Below are 23,809 nucleotides of genomic sequence, written 5' to 3' on the forward strand. Positions count from 1 at the left end.
TGCAAGGAAAAAAAAAATTTGAGAAAACTCCTACACTTATATTGAGGCATCCTCTTCCAATTTCTTTTTCTCAGATGTGTTTTGTGAGGAGGAGAAGTCTTTGTGGAAGAGAAATAAGGGGGAGACTCAGTCACAGAATTCTGGGCTTTGGAGGACCAGGCTGTGTTTGCTCAGGGCTCCTTGGACAGTCCTCAAAGGAGCTTTTAGAGGTACATCTCCTGCTTGCTCTGCTTATTTGATAATTGGTAAATTTACTACTAGCAGAACTTGTGTGTGTGTGTGTGGGTTTTTTGTACACTTATTTTTTGGCTGCAAGGCACATGGGATCTTAGTTCCCCAACCAAGGCTACAACCCTCGACTCCTACATTGGAAGTGTGGTTTTAACTAGTGGACCACCAGGGAAGTCCTTAGATGGACTTTTTACACGCCTCTACCTGGCAGAGAGGTAGTTAAAATAGTGACCCCCTGTGTTTGTTGGAAGAACTCCTTTAGCATTACATTTTAAAATTTTAAGTGACTTTATAGATTAAAGAACCTGATGAATGAAACATATTCTTTCTACTACGTCAGTTTCACTGTGAATCTGTCAGTGCTGGTGATTAATGTTTGCACAGATGCAACTTCTGCTGGTATAATCATATGTAGGGTTTTTATCACTTGTTAATTTTTTAAACACATTTCTATGTGTTAAAATCATTTATCTATCTGACATTATTTATAGTTTCAGTATGGTCCAGCATATTGATTTATAATTTCCTTTACCATTTCCCTAATTTTGATGGGGAGTGGTGGGACTTGCCAAGGTGGGGGGTACAGGGGGGCCGGTGGGGGGAGGTGAGCAGCATTAGAGGAATGGCCAAACTTTCTTTTCTCTCTGTGAAACCGTTGTGAACCTCTTTGTATAAATTCGTGTTTTTCCTTTGGGTTTTCTTGGAGGCTGTTTCCCAAAGTGGAATTACTAGGTCAAATGTTTTTGTTAGTTTGGCAGTATTTTACAAAGACAGTCACCACCCCCTTTCCCCATTCCTCTAAAGATAGATATTCTTACCCTATTTGGAATATAGGATAGGAACTTTGGAACTTTCCACACTTGGAACTTGCATCCTTCTATAGTGACAGAAAAGCGGGAAGTTAGGATTCTAGTCTCTTTTATATGTAGCTTTGTATTTTGTCCAAATCATGTCATTTTTCCTCTCTATAAAATAAGGTTATGTTTACCCTTTCTATTGTAATTGAAAATCAAGTAAAATTTAGATGAAAATGTGAAGCTATGTGAAAATACCAAGCACTCTACAAGTGAAAGCGCATATCTCCCTGGGAATATGCAGTCTTTAAGACAAAGCTTGGAGAAGGCAATGGCAACCCACTCCAGTACTCTTGCCTGGAAAATCTCATGGGCAGAGAAGCCAGGTGGGCTGCAGTCCATGGGGTTGCGAAGAGTCGGACATGACTGAGCAACTTCACTTTCACTTTTCACTTTCATGCATTGGAGAAGGAGATGGCAGCCCACTCCAGTGTTCTTGCCTGGAGAATCACAGGGACGGCAGAGCCTGGTGGGCTGCCATCTATGGGGTCGCACAGGGTCAGACACGACTGAAGCGACTTAGCAGCAGCAGCAGCAAGACAAACCTATGACAAACCTAGACAGCGTATTAAAAAGCAGAGACTTCACTTTGCCAATAAAGGTCCATATAGTCAAAGCTATGGTTTTTCCAGTAGTCATGTACGGATGTGAGAGTTGGACTATAAGGAAGGTTGATCATCAAATAATTGATGCTTTCAAACTGTGGGGCTGGTGAAGACTCTTGAGAGTCCCTTGGGCAGCAAGGAGATCCAACCAGTCAATTCTAAAGGAATCAACCCTGAATATTCATTGGAAGGACTGAAGCTCCAGTACTTTGGCCACCTAATGCAAAAAGCCAACTCATTGGAAAAGACCCTGATCCTGGGAAAGATTGATGGCAAAAGGAGAAGAGGGCAGCAGAGAATGAGATGGTTAGATAGTGTCACTGACTCAGTGGACATGAATTTGAGCAAACTTCTCCAGGAGATAGTGAAGGACAGGGAATCCTGGCATGCTACAGTCCATGGAGTCACAAAAAGTCGGACACGACTTAGCAACTGAACAATAACAGCAAATCTTTGAGATAAGAACGCGTGTGCATGCTCAGTCACTCAGTCATGTCTGACTCTTTGCAACCCCACAGACTGTAGTCTGCCAAGCTCTGTCCATGGGATTTTCCAGACAAGCATACTGGAGTGGGTTGCCATTTCCTACTTCAGGGGATCATCCCGACCTGGGATCAAACCTGAGTCTCCTGAATTGCAGGCAGATTCTTTACCACTGAGCCACCTGGGAAGCCCAAGATAAGGGCAGGGAAACAAATACGTACTTACTGCCTTGCAGGTATCAGGTACTTCTTAAACTTGACTTCATGTCATTCAGTCTCATTGGATCCTTATTTAACCCTGTGAGGTAAAAACCCACTTTTCATGTATGAAAAAACTAAGGTCAGAGACAATGTTTCCCCGAGTCACACAGCTAGGAATTGGCAGCCATGAAACTGACCCAGGTTGACTGGGTTCGAGTTCAGGCTACATCCTGGGTTAGGATCCACTGGGACCTTTCATTGTATAGCACTAGTTAACAGGCAGACCTAAAATGGTAGATGTATTAATTTGCTAGGGCTGCCATAACAAACTCCATAGATGGTGTGTCTTAAACAATGGAAATATATTGTCTCATAGCTCTTAGAGGTTGGAAGTTCAAGATCCAGACAGTGGCAAGGTTGATTTCTCCTGAGGCCTCTCTCCTTGGCGTGTAGATGGCTATCTTTTCCCTGTGTCTTCACACAGTCCACCTCTGTGTGTCTGTGTCTTAATCTCCTCTTTTTATGAAGACACCAGTCAAATTGAATTAGGGCCCACCTCAATGACCTCATTTTAAAAAAATTTATTAATTTGGCTGCGCTGGGTCTTAGTTGGGGCTTCTTTGGTGGCTCAGATGGTGAAGAGTCTGCCTGCAGTGTGGGAGACCTGGGTTCCATCCCTGGGTTGGGAAGATCCCCTGGAGAAGGGCATGGCTACCCACTCCAGTATTCTTGTCTGGAGAATTCCATGGACAGAGGAGCCTGGCGGGCTACAGTCCATTGTGTCCTGAAGAGTCGTACCTGACTGGGTCTTAGTTGTGGCATAGAGGTATTTGATCTTAGCTGTGGTGCGTGGGATCTAGTTCCCTGACCAGGGATTGAACTCAGGCTGCCTGCATTGGGAGTGAGGAGTCTAAGCCACTGGACTACCAGGGAAGTCCCCAGTGACCTAATTTTTACTGAATTACCCCCTTTAAAGTCATTATCTCCAAATAGAGTCCAAATCCTGAGATACTGCAGGAGGAGAAGGGGGTGACAGAGAAAGAATAGCATCATTGACTCAATGGACATGAGTTTGAGCAAACTCCAGGAGATGGTGAAGGACAGCCATGCTTCCAGGAAGGAAGCCTGGCGTGCTACAGTCCATGGGGTCACAGAGTTGGACGTGACTGAGTGACTGAACAACAGCAGGAGTTGTGCCTGCACAATGTGAATTTTGAAGGGATACAATTCAGCCCATAATTATGTAAATAGAATTAACTCCTAGCTTCAGTCAACTCTAGTCAATGAAGTTATGTACATTAGATTTATCTAAAGTGGGAACTACTTTATAAACTGTACGCTATATCAACTTTACAGCGGATTTACAGATTGAAAACGCTTTACCCATTGGAGCCACATTTATTGATGCTCTGAGGCATCTGGGAAAGATGTTATTAATATTTCAAGGAAAATGAGACTTAGGGGACTTCCCTGGTGGTCCAATGGTTAGGAATCCACCTTGCAGTGCAGGGGAGGCAGGTTCAATTCCTGGTCTGGGAACTAAGATTTCCCATGCTGTGGAACAGCTAAGGCTGCATGCCAGATTTGAAAGTGTATATGTCACAGCGAAAGAGCCCCACGTGACACAATGAAAGCCCCACGTGCTGCAACTGAGACCCCACACAGCCAGATAAATAAATATCTTAAAATAAAAAGTTATTTTGTAGAAGGCCTTAAAATATTAAAGTAACCCTTAAAAAAAGAAACTGGAGACTTAGAGATTTTGTAGGACTCATTCATGCACAGTTTAAGTTGGGGGCAATTTTATTTTACTCCTGCAATAAAAAGTGAAACCTGATATTTGCAATACTAAACCAGTCACCAGAATGCCTCCAAAATATGTTAGACAAAAATTTAATGACACAGTGGAATAATAACAATTTTAAATTTTTAGAGGAAAATTCACTATAGTTCTATGTCAAATATAGCTATTTTCAGTTTTGGCTATTCCTTCCAGTCTTTGGCTGTTTTAATACAATTGCAATTATTGTGAGCATCATCACATGTTTGGTTTCCCCTGAATTTTTGTTTTAGTTCTTATTTTGAGATAATTGATTCACCTGCAGTTGTAAATATTAGAGAGACCCAATGTTCCTTTTATTCACTTCCCCCCAATGGTCATATCTTAAAAATCCTACTACAACATAGCAACCAGGATATTGACACTGATCCTGTCAAGGTGCAGAACATTTTCATTTCATCACCACACAGGTCCCTCATGTTGCCCTTTTATAACTCCCTCCCTCCCCCAACTCTATCATTTTCTTATTTCAAGAATGTCATGTAAAAGGAATCTTCCAGAATGTGAGCTCTGTTGGCCTAGGTGTGTGTGGTGGGACCACAAGCTTTCCCATAGAGCAGCTGTTATCTAAAATGTTTCCCATTTTGCTAGGTTGACATTTTTTCTGGTCCTTTGGCTAGAAAGAGCAAGCTTTCTGGGGCAGGAGTGGAGTGGGACTCTTTTTATCTGCACCCGTTTGTGTTTCTAAGTTGGCAGCTTCTTAGCTCCAAGTCTGTCGTACGTGAGGCAAAGAGAAAACCCAGGGGGCTCACTACCAGGGCCCTTGGGAACCAAAGTCCCTGCATAGCTGGGCATCTTCTCTCCACCTTTCAGCGTCTTCTTGTGGTTGTTTTACATGGAGTATCCAGAGTTTTAGTTGCACTTAGCAGAAGGGATAAGGAAAAGTATGTCTGCTCCATCTTCCTACAATCAGAAGTGCCCACTGCATATTATATCTCACAATAGTTTATGTTTTGACATAGTCTTCATAACCCAAATTTTTCTGTACTATAATTTTTAGTTTATTATTATGCTTATTTTCCTGTAGTTGTTTTGATAAATGTATCAAACCAATATATTATATAAAATATTGATTAAAATTTAATTACAGTATAGTTCCATAGGGTTTCACAGAGTCGGTCACAACCGAAGCAACTTAGTACACACGCATTGTATAGTTGAGGTTCTAAAGAATCTGTTTCAACTTCAGATCCATAATGGTCTGGTGAGCTGAGGCCAACTAATTCTCTCCTGTATATGAGGTCTGTCCCTGGATATTACAACAGCTGGAATCTGTCCAATATATATTTTTACATGGGCTTTTCCCCAGATAATTCTTTGCATTTTATACAATCTCAAAGCCTTTTCTTATCTCATCTTGTTGTGCTAACTTTGTGTGTACTTTCTTTAGCATGAAATTTCCTTTCCTCACATGACCGAATTCCTCCCCTTTGGTATAAAAATGCCACCTTCCATCTAAATGCAGCCTCTTCCTCCTGAGCTTCTGTGATGGACTTCTCCCTGAGTTCACTTGCTCAGACCATCCTCACTTTATTATTTCTGTATTTCAAATTTCCCCTTCTAAACTACACATTTCTTAAAGGTAGAGACAACTCTGCTTTTTCATCTTTCTTTATCTCCCCAGTTTGTTTGTTTATTTAGGCCTCTTGCACAGCTGGGAGGAATCTTAGTTCCCTAACCAGGGATTAAACCTGGGTCACGGCAGTGAAAGTGCCAAATGCTAACCACTGACCACCAGGGACCTCCCTTTTAAAAAATTTTTTTGAAGTATAGTTGATGTATAGTTGATTTACAATGTTGTGTTAATTTCTGCTGTACAGCAAAGTAACTTAGTTATACATATATACGTTCTTTTTCATATTTTCATAATAGGCCCTTGTGGCTCATGGTAAAGAATCCACCTGCAATGCAGGAGACCTGGGTTTGATCCTTGGGTCAGAAAGATCCCCTGGAGAAGAGAATGGCTACCCACTCCAATATTCTTACTGCAGAATTCCATGGACAGAGGAGCCTGGTGGGCTACAGTACATGGGGTCACAAAGCGTTGGACTTGACTGAACGACTTTCAGTTCACTTATCACAAGATAGTGAATATAGCTCCCTGTGCTATTCAGTAGGACTTTGTTGTTAATCCCTTTTTCCATGTCTGATCTTCTTACTGATATAACTCAGTATGTGAAGGTGAATATATTAATATATGAATAAATCATCTGATCTGATCCCCTACCTCATGTGTTGTGAGGCAGACAGATATTACTGTTTTCTCTCCTGAGGGGGTCCTCATACCCACTTTCTATTGTGTGTTTACATCTGACCTCGGGGCATTAGGGTAGAGTTCAAGGAGCCGAGCTTTTCAAGTCAGATAGATTTGAGTTGTAATCCTGGCTTCATCTCTTGCTGTGACCTCAAGTCTCTTAACTTCTTGAATCTCTGTTTTCTCCTCTATAGTGTGGGGACAAGAGCATCTGCCTTTCAGAATTGTACAGAGTTAAGTAAAATACTTACTCTTTTTCTGCCTGTTCACTCTTAAGCCTTTGCAGTGAAGAATTGGCCATCACTTGGGAATTCTCTCTAAAGCCTTTAGAAACTCATTCTTTATTCATTAATTTGCTCCTACCTCCATCTGCCCCCACCCTCCCCAGAGAAAAGGTGCAGAGCTTTGAGGCTCCTGAGTCCCTCCTGAGAGGTTTCTGAACCCCCACAGATAGCGTGGATCCTTCTGTACGCTCCCTGGGGAGGAAGAACAATAGCTCTCCAGACAATGTGACTGTTGGATGGTGCACCGTGAAATGAATCTCTTACCATGCTAAAGGAGAGGACCGTATCTCTCCTTGACTTTGTTTAAAAGTGTCCTCTTGCTTATTCAGATATCCTCACCAGTTTATCAGCACTCTTTCTAAGGTGGGAAAAGAACAAGGTCTAACTCCCCGCTTGGCCTTAATTATTTACACGTCATGGAATAATCAATGGTTTACTTTTTATTTTGTTATCAGAGTGCCAGCAAGATCGATTCTTTGGATCCAAGACTGACTATTTATGGGTTTTTAGATTGTTTGACCTTCAGCATGGATGTGACTGAAATAGACTCAGGATGTAAAAAAATCTATGCACCCCCGCCCCACTGTGCACTCTCTCAGGAAAGGAGCTGTAATTCATCTTCACGGGTAGATCAATGCTGCTGTGTTCTCAGGGGTGGGCAATTTTTACACAGCGATTGTATGCATAACGCTTACACCTGGGGGATGCTGAGCTATTTCAACTATTTCTTTGGCCATTTGAGGAACATAAATCTGTATATTTCACCAACAGTCAAGGATGCATTCAGATACAGAAGGCAGGAGGATGTGTGGGTGTCTCGTGGCTACTGTAACAAACCACTGCAAGCCTGGTGGCTTAAAACAACAGAAATGTATTCTCTCACAGTTCTGGAGGCCAGAGGTCTGAAAGCTACCAGCTTCCGGTGGCAGCCCCATTCTCCTGGGCTGGGAGGGCATCACTCTAGTCTCTGCCACCTTCACATCATCTTCTCTTCTTTGTGTCTCCTCCCCCTCTTTGGTCTGTCTCAGTTCTCCCCCTGCCTTTCTCATAAATCCCTTTGTCATTGAATTAAGGATTTACCTGGATAATCCGCATCTCCAGATCCTTAACTTAATGACATCTGCAAAAATCATTTTTCCAAATAAGTTCACATTCACAAGTTCCAGATCTGACATGCGTATCGTTTTGGTCTCCTTGTTTTAGTCCACCACAGAGGACTAAGAATGACTTCAAACTGGATGACTTAGAGATATTTTCTCTTTAGCTTCATGCCTTGATGTTTCAGGCACAGAAACGTTTCTGTGGGCTGACATACTTGACAGTTCCTGGGAAAATACAGAAATGGTTATGTTACTATATAAGCACTGTAATTCTGATTATTGCTCTAATTTCAATAGTGGAAACTCACTGATGCTAAATCTTTTGCAGTGGGTATGACTTCTAAGACTCAGATATGCAAAGAACCCTTAATTGTTTCTCTATAATTTCTATCTCAAGCTTCATTTACCTGATCAAAATTTAGTCAAGCCACTTCTAAAAAACTCAAACCCCTTCAATGACTTTTCAGTCCTTTCAGATTTAAAGTTAGCTAAGGATTTCGCCTACTCCCTTTCTTCTCCATAGGATTAATTCTGAGGTTCAGGCTTAGGCCAGCTATAGACTGCAGTCATTATGAGTAAGCCTGTGAACCCACACTGCAAGTAAAGTGAAAGTGTTAGTCACTCAGTTGTGTGCAACTCTTTGTGACCCCTGGACTGTAGCCTGCCAGGCTCCTCTGTCCGTGGAATTTTCCAGGCAAGAATGCTGGAGTGGATTGCCGTTCCCTTTTCCAGGGTATCTTCGTGACCCAGGGATCAAACCCAAGTCTCCTGCATTGCAGGTGGATTCTTTACTGTCTGAGCCACCAGGAAAGTTCCACACTACCTGCATTGAAAGCCAGCATCTCTACTTACAATCTTGTGCAATCTTGGTGCTGTAGATTGGGTTCCTGGGGAGCAAACTATGAGATGCAGGAAGTTGGTTAAGGAGTGCCCTTGGGATCAATACTTTTGACTGGGAGTGGACAGAAGAAGATATCCAAATGTGATGCGGGCCCAAAGACAGCTAAGGCCAACCCCATATGCTGCTCTGAAGCTAGGATAAGCCTTCTGAGCTGTCCCAAGTTGGGCTGAAATGGCCAGGTCTTTATATTCCCTCACTGATCAGTCACTGGTTGTGGGCTGCTCTGGGAAGTGATATAATCTCAGGCAAGGCAGCTCTTTGCAGCTGAGACAACTTCTTCAGGGACTGATAGGTGAATGCTATCTGCCAGTAGGTACCCCTTCCATCCCCACCCTGTAGCTGCGGATCTGGTAACGCACTATAGTATCCGCTGCAGTCTGTCACACTGCTTGGATCTACTTCTCCATCTGTGTTCCAGGAAGAGCTGCGTCAGGGTGCTAGCACAGTTTTTTTCCTGGGGGAAATTTACAAGCAGAGGTTTATGGGATGAACTACAGCATCCATCTCTGAACTGGCCCCTGGACCATGCTGACAGTCATTATTCCCTTCCTCTACTCAGGGAGATGGTGAAGGACAGGGAAGCCTGGCATGCTGCAGTCCACAGGGTCGCAGAGAGTCAGACATGACTGAGTGACTGAACAGCAGCTACCACTCACTATATTCAGCCTTGGCTGGTGCTTTTGCTGTATTATGCTGGCATAATACAGACTCTCCCTCTGAGGGGCTCTGGGCCCTGGTCACTAAGCCTGTCGTAGGCTGGAATTCCTGCCTTGGTTCACGTTGTGTCTAAACTGGACAAGGGAGTGCTGAGAGGTGTTCAAGTGGATCCTCCCCACCTGCATTGTACTAGTCTGTGTCAATTATCCCTGCAGAATGGTGCATCCCTTCTTTCCTGGTGGTGCCTGGGTACCAGGAGCAGAGGTATGCAGGTAGCAGTCACCGCCTCAACTTCAGCAGAGTCCTGCTCTGTCCACTAGAAGAGGTGTCCTCCTTTTGGGAGCCATTGAGTTGCAGAGCCTAGAGCTGGAGGGACAGAAGCACAAATTTCCCATGTGGGTCACTGAGTGTGATGGTAAATGATGCCGCCGCTTGGTTCCTGGGCCCTGTATTCTTCCTTTGGGGGAACAGCTCTGAACAAAATTTTGATTAAAAAATGAGGACTGCTTTTCAAATGTACAGGGGATATTCAACAAGATAGACTATTTTGTATAGACTATATACAGGAGAATTAAAATATACAGATATGTTCTCTGATATAAAATAATTCGCATGCAATAACAAAAATATATGCAGCATATCACTGAATAGCTAGAAATGAAACCTGAATAATCCATGGGAAAAAAGAGAAGTCACAAAGAAAATTAGAATATATTTTGAATGGAATGAGAATGTAAACAGAGCCCATTATAATTTGAGGGATGGCACTAAAGAGCTATATAAAACTCAAGTGTTAAGTGCTTTTATTATTAGACACAAAGAGGGCCTTAAAATCAGTGACCTAAACTTCCACTTTAAGAAGCTAGAAAAAGAAAACTAAAGTCAAAGGTATATGGATGAAAAAATTGAACAAACATATGCTTATTATTGAGAAAGGAAATAAACATGCAAAATGCAAACTATTAGTGAAACTGAATACTGTTTATGGGAAAAGATTGAGAAAGAAGAGTGCTGTACGGGGGGCATCCTATTATCTGAAATTATTGCTATCAAGCTTTTTTTTTTTTAATTATTTATTTGGCTGCATCAAATCTTAGTTGCAGCACGTGGACTCTCTAGTTGTGGTTCACTGACTCTAGAGCGAGGGCTTAGTAGTCCTGGCACATGGGTTTAGTTGCTCTGCGGCATGCACAGCCTTCCTGGACCAGAGATGGAAGCCATGTCCCCTGCATTGCAAGGCTGATTCTTAGCCCCCTGGACCACCAAGGCAATCCGTGCCCTCAAGCTTTGATATCTAACTTGCCACGAATCCTGGGCCCCATTACTGGCCCAGAGTAATCACAGGGCATTCTTCCCTCTAATCCTTTCACGTGGGTCTCTCCCAATCATGGAGTGTCCTCACATGGGTGCCCTCTCAATGCTCTGCTGAATACTTGAGGGCGACCCCCTGCAGGTCTCTGGCTTCTCTCCCTGGGCAGCAGTGTGTTCTGCAAACTCTAGCCTCCTTAGGCTCTCTAGATTTTCAGACCTGCCTTTCCAACCTAAAGAGTTTGCCGATTACCCCTTGGTCCCCCTCCCTGTACGGTGTCTTGGAAACTCTCAAGGCTTCATCTGGGGCCACCGTAGGCTTGCTTTGTCTATTTCCTGTCTCAGGAATCACAGTCCTTCTCTGTCTGATGTCCACTGTCTCGAAAACCATTTTTCATGTATTTTGTCCAGGTTTTGGTTGTTTCACTGGGGAAGAAAACTGAGGTAGAAGCAGAATTTGAGGTTTTCTAAACCTAAAGGCAAACTTTTTAAAAATCTTTGTTTACAGAGGTATACATTATCAACTTGTTGTAGGTCTCAGCATAAGAGAAAAGCGTTTACTGGAAAGCAGGTTCAAGCTAGTATATTTCAAAAGTCAAATTTATAAATCATATTTACTAGTTCATGCAGACCCATGTAATTCAGAAAGAATTTTCCCTATTGTTTCTTCATGGTTCTTTTCCTTTTGGGGCAGCCTCAGTCAAGAATTTTTCTGGCCTGCAGAGCAAAGGCTCACAGGTTAAAGTAATGGCAGGAAAATAACAAACAAAAGCAAAGAAATTATTTCTTAACAATATCACCTCTGATTCTGCCAAAATGGTGACTCATGCAATTTCTTTCACCATAATCAGGTTTTATTGTTCTAATCAAGGAAGAAATACAGAAAGATTCTCTTGGGGTCTAAACTCTATTTATTCTTGGCTTTATTTTGTAAGAGAAATTGCTTAACTAGACACAGGAGTCCTCTGAGAAACAAAATCACCCCATTTCAGGAACTTTCAGAGCAGCCTAAGGAGAGTTCAGTGTACCCCTGGCAGCTTCCTCCCCTCGGTGTGTGAGATTTGTTTCTCCTTGCTTTAATGTGGAGAGAGTTTAGTTTGTGTTTACATGTCTGAGTCTCTGACAGGCTTCCCAGGTGGCTCAGTGGTAAAGAACCTGCCTGCAATGCAGGAGACACAGGTTTGATCCCTTGGTGGGGAAGATCCCGTGGAGAAGGGCATGGCAAACCACTCCAGTATTCTTGCCTGGGAAATCCCATGGAAAGAGCCTGGTGGGCTACAGTCCATGGCGTCACAAAGAGTCTGACATGACTGAACAACAACAACTGAGTCTCTGAGGCCCAGACTCAGTCTCTAAAGCACGGCAGGCACTTTGAGCCACAGTGAGGCACAATGCCCTCCCTCACTGAGGGGAGAGAAAAAACCCATTCCCCTCAATCTCACTCTCTGGGCACCACGGGGGAAGCAGAGCTAGAACTCTGAGCATGTGAGCCCTTTCAGCATCTCAGTGGTATTGAGCTGACTTAGAAGTAAAAGTCCCAGCTTCTTTAACATTGTAGGAGAATGGGGCTTGGAAAAAGTGGATTTCATTGTGATATGCTACATATTCATTTTGGTTGACCTCCAAATGGCTAAGGACAAGAATTTGATATTCAGCTGAAACGGAGGCAGAAGCCAGTTATCACTATCATAGAAGAAAAGTCATGAGATACAAGAAGAAATCTGACATTTTATTTTAAAAAATTGTTCTACTGTTTCTTAAAGAAGAAAAAAATGCGTTTGTTGTACATAACTTCAAACACAGCCGCATAGAAATTCTTGGCATTTGGTGAAATATGCATATGTGTCCTGCAGAGTTACAATTGCTCATGACATGATTTAGCTTTTGATACGATATTGTTTGGGCTTCCCTGTGGCTCAGATGTTAAAGAATCTATCAGCAGGAGAGCCAGGTTCAATCCCTGGAGAAGGGAATGGCTACCCACTCCAGTACTCTTGCCTGGAGGATTCCATGGACAGAGGAGCCTGGCGGGCTACAGTCCAGGGGGTCGCAAAGAGTCAGACATGATTGAACGACTAAACACACACACTATTGTTTGGATACATCATACATCACAAGTTCTGTTAAACATAAGCACTCATTTTCAATTCCAATACTCTAGGTACAGAGTTTGCCTGTACACAGTTGAGCTGATGGTCCTAAGATGAGCTCATCTTAGTATCAACAGAGCAGTTGCTGAACCTCTGGATTTCCAGGTGGTATTTCTTTCTCTTGATGTACTCAGTCTTGGCCTACTCTTTGTGACCCCATAGACTGTACACCGCCAGACTGCTCTGTCAATGAAATTCTCCAGGCAAGAATGCTGAAGTGGGTTGCCATTTCCTTCTCTAGGGGACACCTACAAAACCCTAAGGATACTGAAGTTTAGGAGGTAAAAGTCAGGGTATTCATTCAGTTGCAGAATCAAATTTATACATAACACAATAGTACTGGAAAATCTTTAAATTACCACTCTTTCAAAATCTGTCCCAACACAGCATGTTCTGGCTTTGGGAACAGAAAGGAGAAAGACAGCCGTTGAGTATATGCTTCTCTTTGTGATGGAGGCTGTGATGGGTGTGGGGGGATGAGGATATATCGGAAGTTTCTGTACCTTTCACTCGGGATTTTTTCCCGCTGCACTGTATCTTCAGTGCTGCATAAAGGCTTTCTCTAGATGCTGCAAGTGGGGCTGCTTTCTACTTGTGGTGTGGGGGCTCAGTAGTTGTGGCACACAGGCTTAGTTGTCCCACGGCATGTGGCATCTTCCTAGACCAGGCATCTAACCTGTGTACCCTGAATTGGAAGGCAGGTTCTTAAACATTGGACCACCAGGGAAGTCCACCTACTCAGGTTTATTATGAAACTAAGATCAGATCGGTCGCTCAGTCGTGTCCGACTCTTTGTGACCCCATGAATCCCAGCACGCCAGGCCTCCCTGTCCATCACCAACTCCCAGAGTTCACTCAGACTCACGTCCATCGAGTCAGTGATGCCATCCAGCCATCTCATCCTCTGTCGTCCCCTTCTCCTCCTGCCCCCAATCCCTCCCAGCATCAGAGTCTTTTCCAATGAGTCAACTCTTTGCATGAGGTGGCCAAAGTACTGGCGTTTCAGCTTTAGCATCATTCCTTCCAAAGAAATCCCAGGGCTGATCTCCTTCAGAATGGACTGGTTGGATCTCCTTGCAGTCCAAGGGACTCTCAAGAGTCTTCTCCAACACCACAGTTCAAAAGCATCAATTCTTCGGTGCTCAGCCTTCTTCACAGTCCAACTCTCACATCCATACATGACCACAGGAAAAACCATAGCCTTGACTAGACGAACCTTTGTTGGCAAAGTAATGTCTCTGCTTTTGAATATGCTATCTAGGTTGGTCATAACTTTCCTTCCAAGGAGTAAGCGTCTTTTAATTTCATGGCTGCAGTCACCATCTGTAGTGATTTTGAAGCCCAGAAAAATAAAGTCTGACACTGTTTCCAGTTTCCCCATCTATTTCCCATGAGGTGATGGGACAGGATGCCATGATCTTCGTTTTCTGAATGTTGAGCTTTAAGCCAACTTTTTCACTCTCCACTTTCACTTTCATCAAGAGGCTTTTGAGTTCCTCTTCACTTTCTGCCATAAGGGTGGTGTCATCTGCATATCTGAGGTTATTGATATTTCTCCCAGCAATCTTGATTACAGCTTGTGTTTATTTCAGTCTAGCATTTCTCATGATGTACTCTGCATAGAAGTTAAACAAACAGTGTGACAATATACAGCCTTGATGAACTCCTTTTCCCATTTGGAACCAGTCTGTTGTTCCATGTCCAGTTCTAACTGCTGCTTCCTGACCTGCATACAGATTTCTCAAGAGGCAGGTCAGGTGGTCTGGTATTCCCATCTTTTCAGAATTTTCCACAGTTTATTGTGATTGACACAGTCAAAGGCGTTGGCATAGTCAATAAAGCAGAAATAGATGCTTTTCTGGAACTCTCTTGCTTTTTCCATGATCCAGTGGATGTTAGCAATTTGATCTCTGGTTCCTCTGCCTTTTCTAAAACCAGCTTGAACATCAGGAAGTTCACAGTTCACATATTGCTGAAGCCTGGCTTGGAGAATTTTGAGCATTACTTTACTAGCGTGTGAGATGAGTGCAATCGTGCAGTAGTTTGAGCATTCTTTGGCATTGCCTTTCTTTGGGATTGGAATGAAAACTGACCTTTTCCAGTCCTGTGGCCACTGCTGAGTTTTCCAAATGTGCTGGCATATTGAGTGCAGCACTTTCACAGCATCATCTTTCAGGATTTGGAATAGCTCAACTGGAATTCCATCACCTCCACTAGCTTTGTTCGTAGTGATGCTTTCTAAGGCCCACTTGACTTCACATTCCAGGATGTCTGGCTCTAGGTCAGTGATCACACCATCGTGATTATCTGGGTCATGAAGATCTTTTTTGTACAGTTCTGTGTATTCTTGCCACCTCTTCTTAATATCTTCTGCTTCTGTTAGGTCCATACCATTTCTGTCCTTTATTGAGCCCATCTTTGCTTGAAATGTTCCTTTGGTATCTGATTTTCTTGAAGAGATCCCTAGTCTTTCCCATTCCGTTGTTTTCCTCTATTTCTTTGCATTGATCACTGAAACTACTCTAAAAACAATTCTACTTGAAAAAATTACATTTAATATTAAATACTGAAACGAAGGTCAGTCCTACACCTGATCAAAACCCTTTCAATAATCTGATTATAGAATGCTGATATAAGTTATTTTACAGAATACTTGAAGGAGGAATAAATCAAGTGGCATTCCTAAATGGGCATTTTGAAAGGAAATAAGTTGATCAGCCTCTGAAGGTCAAACAGCACTTGCTACCCTGTCATCCTGTCCCCCATCCGGCTACGGCTGGACCATGACCCTGTGTTGACATCACTTTGTGTCAGGACTTTTGGACTTCTCCATATCGTTTTCCATGAAGCCTGAGGATTCTGTTGTGTTCTGATAAGAGTAGGATTTCCACGGAGCCCCAGATGACTAGTGTATTCATTTGCTAAGCTGCCATAACAAAGTGTGACACACCAGGGACTTCAACAGCAGACATTTATTGTCTCCAAGTTCTGGAGGCTGGAGTCCAAAATCATGATGTTGAGAGGACTGGAAGTCTCTCTCCACAACTTGTCGGGTGGCTCTCCTCTCCCTGTGTCTTCACCTGATCTACCCTCTATGCGTCTGCTCCCTAATCTCTTTTTATGAAGGCACCAGTCATTGGATTACCTACCCTCTCTGTGTCTGTGTCCTAATCTCTTTTTAGGAGGGCACCAGTCATTGCATTAGAGCCCACCCCAGTGGTTCAGACAGTACAGAATCCGCCTGCAGTGCAGGAGACCTGGTTCAGTCCCAGGGTCTGGAAGATCCCCTGGAGAAGGGAACAGCTACCCACTCCAGTATTCTGGCTAGAGAATTCCATGGACAGAGGAGCCCAGCGGAAGTCCATGGGATCACCGAATCCGATAGATTCAGCGACTAACACTTTGACTTTCCAGTGACCTCAATTTTTTTTTTTAATGTTTTACTATATTTTGTTTATTTGGCCATGTGGCATAGGGATCATAATTCCCCAACCAGGGATGGAACCCACACCCCCTGCATTGGAAGTGCAAAGTGTTAACCACCAGACCACCAGGAAATTTCCACCAGTGACCTCATTTTACCTTCATTACCTCTTTAAAGACTCTGTCTCCAAATACCATCACATTCTGACGTAAGGGAGTTAGAGCTTCAATATATGGATTTTGAGAGGACATGAATCACAAAAATTTGGTTCTGCCCAAGCTAAAGGTCTATGGGCTGTGCCAGGAAACTTCATGAACACTGTGTCAGAGTCTGACTTTTTCTGAGGTGGAATGCTCTTTTTTGTTTACAGATGGGACAGGTAGTTTGGAGATATATTTAATCAAGAGTCTGCAAGTACATGTTTGCACTGATAAATGAGGAAACTGGAAAGGATGCTGAGTTGGTCCCATCTTCATATTCATCCAAGCAGCTGGCACATGCATCGTACCCCTTTCCTTTCTGAAATTTACATAGACAAAGTCTCCTAGGGTGATCTTGATAAAAAGTTTATTCTACTTGGATGTCTGTCCTGGAAAAATTATGTGAATTTGAAAATGAGTGCTAAGACAAGATGAATGCCCAATAGGATAAAGAAGGTACAGAATTCCAGAGATCAGCTGAATTCTGGGGCTCAACAATGCAGCCTCTTCTCTCATATGTGAGCTCATCTTTCAGAGGGTTATCTCATACTTTCCAATAAAGGCAAAAGAAACATTAAAAAGGAAAGCAAAAACCCTTTATTATACAGATCCTATGCTGATTATTGAGCTTTCCTTGTGGCTCAGTGATAAAGAATTCTCCTGCCAATGCAGGAGACACAGGTCCGATCCCCTGGAGAAGGGAATGGCTACCCATGCCAGTATTCTTGCTTGGAAAACCCCATGGACAGAGGAGCCTGGCAGGCTACAGTCCATGGATCGCAGAGTAGGACATGACTGAGTGACTAAGCAACAACGCAGCGCTGATTACTAATTAGCATCTATATTGTGAACTCTGGCTGCTTTGTATTCTGCTCTCTGTGCATTTAAAGAATTTAATATCAAAATGACCACCAGTAGAACTGGGTAGAGAGATACAAAATGCGCTTGGAACACCTTGAAACAAGGGTGTAAGGAGGTTCTCATAAATAAATAAAGAAGAAAAGGAGAACTAAGAAGGGAGGGAGGGAGAGAGGAAAGGAGAGGAAGGGAGGAGGAGAGTTGTGTGGGGAGAAAAGGGAAAAAGAAAGAAGGAAGGAAGGAAAAGGAAGGGAGGGAGGAAGCAAGTTATAGTCACAGACCTTAGACTGAAAGTTCGAAGGGTTTTCTGATGCACTCAGAACCAGAGCTTGCCTGCCCTTCCTCCATCTTGCCCAGCCCCACGGACCCTCCAAAGGGCCCACACCTGGGCCTTGGAACAGAGAGAGCGTCTGAATGCCAGCCTGCTGGAGGCTGGGAAAACAAAGCAACCCATGAAACAAATTTATTTAATGGAAACTTCCAAAAGGCACGATAGCTTTTTCCATTCAGTATATTTTGCTACAATTCCTTGTACTTTTTTTTTTTTTTTTTAAAGGGAACTTGGGCTCTTTAAAACCAGGAATCCCAGGTCTTCTTTGTGAAGCTCTTCAGTCTTTCAGCAGGAGCCTGGGTGAGAGCCCACTGCGATGGTTTCTGATGTCTGGGCCACGGCAGGCCCTCCATCCTGCACAGGCCCACGTGCTGACCGCCTGCCTGTTGAAATGTTGCTTCCTCCGGTCCTGATCCACATAACTGCAAGGAGGGCTCTCAGGAAGCTCTGCTCCAGAACCAAGGTATTTCTTAAGGAAAATGAGATATGAGTTCTCATAACTGGCTGTACCACCAGCTGAGAGGCTGGTGCATAGCAGCAAAGAGTTTAATATTTTCACTAGCGTGTTTTCTAGAGGTAACTGGGTACCAAGGGGTCAGAGCTTGTGCAAACCTGAAAGGCCTTCATCTTTACCTGCTGGGGTCCAGCAAGCATATTTACAGAGCTTTTATTTTAAAACTCTTAGCGTCTCTAAGTCTCAAACTATAAGAAATCGTCTTCTTAATGTATTTTTATTGTCTATTGTTTTGAATTTGATTAGTAAAAACAGAATGTGTTCCGGGTAGCCCACTTTTCTCTATCGTGTTCTTAATTCCTCCAGGTGTTTTATATTCTCTAAGTTTGAATCAAAGGGATTCGTCACAGATATTGTAGTATATCATTTGGGGATTTTACCTAAAAGTTCTGAGAGCCCAGAAACAGAAACATGTGTGGGAGGAAATTTCTGGCTAATGCAGATTTAAAGGTCTGAAGTCTTACAGCTGCAGCCTCTTAAGCTTAGGCCTGAAGTTTTTGGGCCTAAAGTTTGTTGGGTTTTTGGTGATAGGACAATTCTAAAATATTAATTTGATGTGTCGCCCCTATGAAAAAATTGCAAGTGAGATATTTTACCTTTAAAAAAAAATCAAGTCTTTAAAATCTGCTCTCTCACACTGACAGTACATCTAAATTCTGACTAGCCACCTTCTTGGTGCTCATAACTTGTGTTGGACCGCATAGTTCTCAACACGGTTCTCAAGCCTGCCTTATTTGTTTGCTTCCTCACCCTCCAGCCTCTCTCTGCTTCAAATTACTGAGAGCTACCTAGAGGCTGAGTCAGCAACAGTGTTGAGTGGATGGAGGTTCTCCTAAGCTGATTTTTGCTTAGGACTGAATCATTAAGAAGCCCGGATACCAGCAAACTTCTAGGGTTTAGGTTCCTGGTTTAGCGTTTTCAGTGAAACAGTATTGTAAATCAACTATATTTCAATTTTAAAAGATAGAATATATTCAAATTTATTAAATTTGAATAATTAGTTGAAATGGATCCATTTCTTTAAAAAGTAGAGTCTATTAAAATTGATAAGAAAATTGAAAACCAAATCATCCTATGACCAGTTAAAAGCTGAATAGCTAGTTACAAAGAAGCATAATCAGGTTTTGTTTTTTTTTTTTTTCTGGCTACAGCACATGAGCTGTTTATATATTTCAGAAATTAAGCCTTTGTTGGTTGCATTGTTTGCAAATATTTTCTCTCATAGCAAAGATTTGTCTTTTCATTTCATTTATGATCCACATCTTTTATTTCTGCAGCACTAGGAGTTGTGTTCTTTCTTTCATTTCTAGTATTATTTATCTACCTAAGAGGAAATTACTTGAGGGTGTTCTCCAGAAAAACAAGGATATGAAACCAGGAAGGGGGAAAACATGAAATTAATGGTCTGGGAGGTTAAGAAGAAAAGTCCTGGGAGATGGCTATGCTGTGGACTTTGGAAGTTCCAGCCCATAAGGGAGAAAAGGACCAGGGCCAGGGGCACAGAATGCAGAGCTTGCTTCAGTTCAGTTCAGTCGCTCAGTTGTGTCTGACTCTTTGAGACCCCGTGGAATGGGGTCAGGCTTCCCTGTCCATCACCAACTTCCGGAGCTCACGCAAACTCATGTCCATCGAGTCAGTGATGCCATCCAACCATCTCATCCTCTGTCGTCCCCTTCTCTTCATGCCTTCCATCTTGCCTAGCATCAGGTTCTTTCCCAGTGAGTCAGTTCTTTGCATCAGGTGGTCAAAGTATTGGAGTTTCAGCTTCAGCATCAGTCCTTCCAATGATTATTCTAAGACTGATTTCCTTTAGGATTGACTGGTTTGTTCTCCTTGCAGTCCAAGGGATTCTGAAGAGTCTTCTCCGACACCACAGTTCAAAAGTATCAGTTTTCCAGAGCTCAGCTTTCTTTTTAGTCCAACTCTCACATCCATACATGACTACTGGAAAAACCATAGCTTTGACTAGACAGACCTTTTTTGGGAAAGTAATGTCTCTGCTTTTTAATATGCTGTCTAGGTTACCTAACATAGAGCATGCTTAACAGGTTGAAAAAATATTGAGAATATAGCCACAAATAATTAAAGAAAGGAAAGAACGTTAAAAGGGATAAAACTGTACGAGAAATATATAAGGCAACATAAAATGTGACATAATTATAAGGAGTTAATGGGGTGTGGAAATAGAGTATGTTACTTTTCCTTGATGTTAGAAATACTCTCTTTCAAGTGGCCTCGTGATGTAAAATTAAATCCATAGAGAAATTAATGTAATTCCAACACACTATGCAGCCCAGCATGGGAAAATATTTGCATAATAATGGTAATGAAATACTTTCTTTTATTGGTTTCCACTTCTGGAGTAAGCGTATGAATGGGGAATGCTTTGAAAGACAGAAGTGAAGTTTAATAAGACTTGAAGACCTATATATATAAAAGTGAAACTATAGCTGTCATCATAACACACATCTTTGTACATCTGTCCCATTATTTCTTTAGGATAAATTCTCAGGGGCTGGGTGGCCGCAAATATGATGTGTACATTTATAATTAATATACTGCTAAATCACCCTCCAGAAAAGGGCACTAGTTTATTCTTTCCCAATATGTCTCCCTCCTCCCACCTACTTCAGTGTTTCTAGAAAGTTCTCAAAATTCTGTTAATGCAAGTTAGTGTGCCCAACACACAGTGAGGCCAAACTGAAATGGAGTTTGGAGCAGAGAAAGAGTTGTTGCAGGGCCATGCAAGGAGATGGGTGGCTTATGCCCTAAAATCCCCAGCTCCCCAGAATTTCTGCCAAGCATTAAAAAAAATACTTTATTTAGAATAAAATTATTTATTTATTTTTGGCTGTGCTGGGTTTTCATTGCTGCATGGGGCTTTCTCTATTTGCAGTGAGTGGGAGCTCTTCTCCAGTTGCAGTGAGTGGAGTCTGTTCTCTAGTGGCAGCGCTAGGGTTTTTCATTGCAGTGGCTTCTTGTGGCACATGGGCTCTAGGGCATGGGGGCTTCAGGAGTTGTAGCCACAGGCTTAGTTGGGCCCCCCTCCCCTGCATGTGGGATCTTCCCAGACCAGGGGTTGTACCTGTGTGTCCTGCATTGGCAGCCGAATTCCCAACCACTAGAGCACCAGGGAAATTCTCTCCCAAATACTTTGAAAAGCCAGGTGAGGCAGGGCATGTTGCAGGATACTTTTGTGCATAACTTTGTGATAGGCTGATGATGAGGAAACAGGGTGATGTCACACGGGTTAACTTAATCAGTCATTAGGCTCCAGGAGGCCCAGGCCTAGGTGCTCATAGTCATCAAGTAGTTGACATCTTCCATTTCGCTGGGGGATTTCACATCTGAGAAATAACTCAGGAAATAGGCATCAAACACTATGATCTAGGTACTTCAGAGAGGAGCTAAAGCAGAGAATATGGGGAAAGGCCTGTCCTGGGAAAGTCCTATAGGGTCCCGCTGGTTACATTTCTGGTCCATTGATGGTTGTGACCCCATGGTCTATAGCACGCCAGGCTTCCCTGTCCTTCACTATCTCCTGGAGTTTGCTCAACCTCATGTCCATTCAGTGATGCTATCCAACCATTTCATCCCCCTCTCCTCCTGCCCTCTATCGTTCTCAGGATCAGGATCTTTTCCAATGAGTCGACTCTTCAGATTAGGTGGCCAAAGTATTGGAGCTTCCGCATCAGTCCTTCTAATGAATATTCAGGGATGATTTCCTTTAAGATTGACTGGTTTGATCTTGCAGTTCAAGGGACTCGCAAGAGTCTTCTCCAGCACCACAGTTTAAAAGGGTCAGTTCTTTGGTGCTCTGTCTTCTTTATGGTACAACTCACATCCTTACATGACTACTGGAAAAATCATAGCTTTGACTATACAGACCTTGGTCAGCAAAGTGATGTCTCTGCTTTTTAATACGCTGTCTAGGATGTCATAGCTTTTCTTCCAAGAAGTGTCTTTTGATTTCACAGCTGCAATCACTGTCCGCAGTGATTTTGGAGCCCAGAAAAATAAAATCTGTCATTGTTTCCATTTCCCCCCCTTTTGTTTGCCATGAAGTGATGGGACTGGATGCCATGATCTTAGTTTTTTGAATGTTGAGTTTTAAGCCAGCTTTTTCGCTCTCCTCTTTCACCCTCATTAAGGGATTTTTAAGTTCCTCTTCACTTTCTGCCATTAGAGTGGTCTATTTTCCAGCCCTGCTATACATATTTCCCCCATATTACTATTTATTGGATCATTTCAAAGGATTTGTACATTAGAGGGGAGGTGAAGTGTGTGTCCTCAAATTACCATATTGAAAGCAAGAGTCCCCTGCCAGATTTTTTAAATGTAAATTGTTTTTCCTTCCTGATTACCAAGTACTGCAGGCTCATTGGAGAAACGGTGTGAAGTGAAGGGGAAACACTCAGTGCCTCTGAGAGTTTGCAAAGGCACAGAGATACAAGAAAATTGGCCAGGGCTGTCTGTTCCATGAATGGAGATTTCTCATCTGCCAGGACCGAGAAACGGGAAAGAAACCATCTCTTTTTCCCTCCTACTTGCCGAAATTATTGAGAGACAAAAAGATTGTTCAGTTTTGCCTTGTAATTTTCCCAAATGAAGCAGCAAGGTTTTATTTGGTATTTTTGAATCATCGCAGGTGCTCCTATAATTGCACTTTGCCTAACGTCTCTCTTTGGCCTCTTTTGTGCTGCTGAAACGTCAGTCAATACCCTAGACCCCCACTGATCCTCCTGTTCCTTCACTCAGCAAGATCATCCCACTGGTTAATTTAGAACTGCTAATGACTGAAAAATCTATATAGAACGTAGCTTATGTCAGCCTGTGCCATTTGTGTCGTGGTCCATGCACGGGTTGGAAAAGAATTTCCAGACAGGAGACAGAATGAGAGGGAAATAAAGTTTATTAGAGTGGGAGACGCTGATAGAAGAGTGGGCCAGCTCAAGGGAGAACTGACATTGAACAAGGGTCCTTAGTCCACTTTTATACCCAGGGTGCAAGAGTGGGAAAGCGGTCTTGAGGGTCATTTGCTGATTGGATGAGGCATGTATACTGAGTGGAGGAAGAGTAAAGCAAATACCTTCTCCCAATGGGGTAGGACGGGAGACAGATTATACTGCTCAGGAGGACCTGAAAACCGTTAATAGTTACAACATGCAGGAGGGAAGGACAATAAGGTTTTTCCATTCCTACACTGCAAGACTCTCCATGGTTTTATCTGCTCTTTCATCTTTAGGTCACCACAACTTGGTTGCCACCAACATGGGGGAAGAAAAGGAACTTTGCAAGGCTAACTGATCTGGGTTTGATTTGTAAAAACTGATAACATTGGTTTCTCCTGCACCCCTGTGGGAACTTGTCCCTGTTGACTAAAAAAGATGCACAGTGTGAGAGTGTGAGTTAAATTTTATTTGGGGCAAAATGAGGACTGCAGCCCAGGAGAGAGCACCTTAGATAGTTCTGAGAAACTACTCCAAAGTAGTAGTGGGGGGAGGTCTATATATAAGATTTCAGTAAAGGGGGAGTTCAGTGCAACCAAACACTTACTTCCAAGATTTTCTGCTAGTGTGAGGAACTGATGTCATCATGAAGGGATTTAGTGCTTT

General features: G+C 42.8%; 1 long non-coding RNA gene across 1 annotated transcript; it reads left to right on the top strand.

The window, feature by feature from the left end:
- Window positions 1–17,916: 17,916 nt before the first annotated feature.
- Window positions 17,917–23,591, top strand: LOC129649853 (uncharacterized). Its single transcript, XR_008713312.1, has 2 exons — window positions 17,917–18,143; window positions 23,440–23,591. It is a non-coding gene; the product is annotated as an uncharacterized LOC129649853 (long non-coding RNA).
- Window positions 23,592–23,809: the final 218 nt, after the last annotated feature.

The sequence above is a fragment of the Bubalus kerabau genome, chromosome 4 (assembly GCF_029407905.1).
Source record: "Bubalus kerabau isolate K-KA32 ecotype Philippines breed swamp buffalo chromosome 4, PCC_UOA_SB_1v2, whole genome shotgun sequence".
Classification (NCBI taxonomy): domain Eukaryota; kingdom Metazoa; phylum Chordata; class Mammalia; order Artiodactyla; family Bovidae; genus Bubalus; species Bubalus kerabau.